This window comes from Mandrillus leucophaeus, unplaced genomic scaffold (genome assembly GCF_000951045.1).
Source record: "Mandrillus leucophaeus isolate KB7577 unplaced genomic scaffold, Mleu.le_1.0 Scaffold381, whole genome shotgun sequence".
NCBI lineage: Eukaryota > Metazoa > Chordata > Mammalia > Primates > Cercopithecidae > Mandrillus > Mandrillus leucophaeus.
This window is the reverse complement of record NW_012104043.1, coordinates 628,752-633,007: the sequence shown is the minus strand read 5'-3', so window position 1 is coordinate 633,007 and position 4,256 is coordinate 628,752. Positions and strand designations below refer to the sequence as shown.

The 4,256-nt window shown below is 43.8% G+C and overlaps 1 protein-coding gene across 1 annotated transcript in view; it reads right to left on the bottom strand.

Annotated features, from left to right (window-relative positions):
* Nucleotides 1-4,015, bottom strand: part of ABCG2 (ATP-binding cassette, sub-family G (WHITE), member 2 (Junior blood group)) — a 149,004-nt gene extending 144,989 nt beyond the window's left edge. The window contains exon 1 of the mRNA XM_011990728.1: nt 3,949-4,015. The gene's annotated coding sequence lies outside the window, so the exon portion shown is untranslated. The remainder of the gene's footprint in view (nt 1-3,948) is intronic.
* Between the last annotated feature and the right edge of the window lie 241 nt (nt 4,016-4,256).

Genomic DNA, 4,256 nt, shown 5'->3' with positions numbered 1-4,256 from the left:
ATTTCAAAAGACAAGCCATGACTCAAGCCTGTAATCCCAGCACTTTGGGAGACTGAGGCGGGAGAATCAAGAATTTGAGCCCAGGAGTTTGAGACCATCTTGGGCAACATAGCAAGACCCAGCCTCCACAAAAAAATTAAAAAATTCGCTGTGTGTAGTGGCGCATACCTGTGGTCCCAGTTACTCAGGAGGTTGATGTGGAAGCCTTGAGGTAGAGGCTGTAGTGAGCCATGTTCACGCGACTGTACTCCAGCCTGGGCAACAGAGCAATACCCTGTCTAAAAAAAATTTAAAAATAAAAATAAATATCACTCCTGTAATCCCAGCACTTTAGGAGGCCAAGGTGGGTGGATCACCTGAGGTCAGTCATTCGAGACCAGCTTGGCCAACATGGTGAAACCCTGTCTCTACTAAAAATACAAAAATAAGCTAGGCCTGGTGGCAAGCGCCTGTAATTCCAGCCACTTGGGAGGCTAAGGCAGGAGAAGTGCCTGAACCCAGGAGACAGAAGCTGCAGTGAGCTGGGATCATGCCATTGTACTCCAGCTGGCCAACAAGAGCGAAACTCTGTCTCAAAAAAAATTAGATAAATAAATAATATACGTATATAAAAGTACACTAAGCCCCCCTCACTAAACCATAAATGTACTCTTTTAAAATATTAACTGAAGCTGTGACTTTTGTTTGAAGGTGTGATCTCTGAGTGGTGGCACTAAAATCACCTGGGAGCTTATTAGAATGCCAGTTCCCATGCCTGAGGCCTGCCCTAGGAAGCAGAATCTCTGAAGTTGGAGCCCAAGGATTTGAGTTTTAGCAAGCTCCCCAGGTGACATCTAAGCCTGAGAAAGTTTGAGAAGCATTAGTCTCAAACATTTTTTTTTCCTGGGGAGTAAAGACCTTAATGGAGACAAAGCTTAAGACAAACACATGAGTAATTTTGACCAAAAAAGTAGAAATAGGATTATTTTTAATGCAAAGATTTCAAATTATGACATAAAAGGTAACAAACCCTTGTACAGAACAAGAGGTCATCAGAGGTCTTGAGAAGATGCCGAGGCCAGAAAAGCACAGGATGCACCTGATCTCAGAGCAAACCAGCGTTGAGTTTGAATCCCAGCACACCCACAGACCAGCTGTGTGTCTTTGGCAAATTGCTTCACTGGGACCTTCGTTTCTCCATTCAGAGGTTGAAATAACAATCTCCTTGACCCATATACTCCAGGAAAGTTGTGAAAAGTCAAGGGGGATAATGTATGAGACAGTGCTTTGTACAGTTGGATAATGTGGTAATCAGGTTTCATTTTCTGCTGTAACACTTCACAAAACGATATATGCACTTGCCCTTCTCCTGTTCAGGAAGCAGACGGGATTTTCAGTCTTGTAGTTCCCTAGGGGAACTCTTATTTTCTATAGTATCAGCTGCAGGAGTAGACAGCTGGACTGAGGGATTACTCCAGGCTTGAAAAGAGAGGGAAATGGCCTCATCCGAGAAAATGGGTCCAGAGAGTTGGCAGATGATGGTGGAAACCAGACTCTATGTCTCTAAAGTCATCTGCAGCCTTACAATTTCTACCCCAAAAAAGTCTAGTTCAGACCTGGGATAGCTTAGGCTGATACTCAGCCCCACACATGCTTACTGCCTACCCACCGTCTGCTGTTGGATGGGCTGATCACAGCTAGCTTGTATTCTGATCAGTCAGTGCTTATGCTACAAGGGTTACGGTTTTTCATAACACCTCTGATTATAGACCATAATAGAAGGGAATGTTATTTGAAACTTAGTTCAAACAAAAGAGATTCCTGTCTGTCTGGCAGTGGTTCTGAGAGGTGAAACCAGCTGGACTTCCTAGGTCCAGTGGGGACTTGGAGAACTTTTCTCTCTGGCTAGAGGATTGTAAACGCATCAATCAGCACACTGTGTCTAGCTAGAGGATTGTAAATGCACCAATCAGCATTCTGTAAAAATGGACCAATCAGCACTCTGTAAAATGGACCAATCAGCAAGACATGGGTGGGGCCAAATAAGGGAATAAAAGCTGGCCACCAGCACCAGCAGGGGCAACAGTTCGGTCTCCTTCCACACTGAGGAGGCTTTGTTCTTTCACTCTTCATAATAAATCTTGCTGCTGCTCGCTCTTTGGGTCCACACTACCTTTATGAGCCATAACATTCGCCGTGAAGGTCCATGCTTTCATTCTTGAAGTCAGCAAGACCAAGAACCCACCGGAAGAAACCAGCTCCAGACACAGTTCCATGGATTCATACCAGGCCTCACCAGGCCTGCACACCCGTCTGACTGTCGCTTGTATAGCCCTTCCTTGATTTATGACAAACGGCTTCAACATGTTCACTAGAACAACAAAATTGGCTGGACATGGTGACTCACACCTGTAATCCCAGCACTTAAGGACACCGGGATAGGAGGATTGCATGAGCCCAGGAGTTTGAGACCAGCCTGGGCAACATAGTGAGACCCCGTTTCTATACAAAAATAGAACAACAAAATTTACAACTTACCTACTCTGTCTCCATCACACTTTTCCAACTAAAAAAGATACAAGCTACTACTCTAGGAGAACTCCCATGAATGTGTAGGAAAGATGTTATTTCCAGGCTAGGTTTTCTTTTATTCATTTTGTGAAGCTGTGTCTCCTGTCACCTCCTGGCCACCTTTCTCCTTTTCTCCCCACTTTTTTTCATTGCTTTTTTCTCCCCTCAACTGGGTACACAATAGATATATTTCCTCTCCATTCTCTTTTTTCCTCTTGGCTTGTTTCTTTTGGGTTAAAGGCAACTTTCAGATAACTGTATATTGTTTAGGGCAGGGAACACACTGAATTTAAAGAACACTACCAGGCCTGTTACAGGAGGATAAAATACATTCCTATTCCCTGTGCAAACTGATTTTCAACAATGTAATAGATTCATATGCCTTATAATCTTCGATTCCAAATGGTAGGAGAAATAAATCAGCTATTTTTTCTAGCATGCATCATTATTATTATTATTATTATTATTATTATTATTAGTTTCACTCTTGTCACCCAGGCTGGAGTACAATGGTGCGATCTTGGCTCACTGCAAACTCTGCCTCCTGGGTTCAAGTGATTTTCCTGCCTCAGCCTTCCAAGTAGCTGGGATTACAGATGTGTGCCACCACTCCTAGCTAATTGTTGTATTTTTAGTAGAGCCAAAGTTTCACCATGTTGGCCAGGCTTGTCTCGAGCTCCTGACCTCAGATGATCCACCTGCCTCGGTCTCCCAAAATGCTGGGATTACAGGCATGATTATACCGCACCTGGCCATATATATATATTTTGAGATGGAGTCTCGCACTGTCACCACACCCGGCCTTATTTTCAATTGAAGCTGAAATGTTCAGAGTGACCACAAGCCACACCAGATGAGGCATGATATAGTCAGTTAATACTAAAATTACAAAAATCACAAAAGGATTTCTGGCTCTGCTCCAAGTGGCCTATATAATCTAAGGAGAAGCCCAACACCCTCTCTCACTTAGGGCAATCTGGCTTACCACACCTAGGATCTGCTTAACAGAAACCCCAAAGCACAGAGATAGCCATCAAAGTAGGTACAACCAGGAAAGGGATGTTGTCTGATTGTCTTCTCAGGTGCTCAACATAAACACCCTTATCCTGCCTACAATGACCAACCCCTTCCAAAAAAGCAAGAAACCTACAGAGTTTCAGCCCTTTTTACTCAAAGTGTGGTCCATAGAGGTCAGCTGAGATGTGCAGAATCAGAGGCCCACCCCAGGCCCCCTGAGTTCTACAGAGCCTGCGTTTCAGCAAGATCTCCAGGTGATACATATGCACGTTCATGTATGAGAAGTACTGATTTAAGTGACACATTTGTTAAAGCACATATCAAAAAAGAATGAAGATTTTCTAAGAAGTATGAAGATTGAAAAAAACAAAAACAACTCACCTCAATTATGATGTGTGAAACGTTGGAAGCAAAGCAGCAGATCTCAGTGCAGAGACAGTGGTAATACGGAGAAGATTTCTACACTTGCGAGTTTTCCTAGAGAGACTTCAACCAAGACCCACGCCTACTAAACAGACGAGTATTAGTCCAGGAACTTGCCTTCCTGCCTGCTCTTGGGGCAGGAGAAAGAATGAGAGAGGAAACTTGGCAGCCCCCAAAGTAGATCCTGCAGCTACCAGGGAGCATCGAGGTTTTCCCAGTAAACTGCCTCGAGGAAATGTCCAGAGTGAAATTAACAGCTCTTCTAT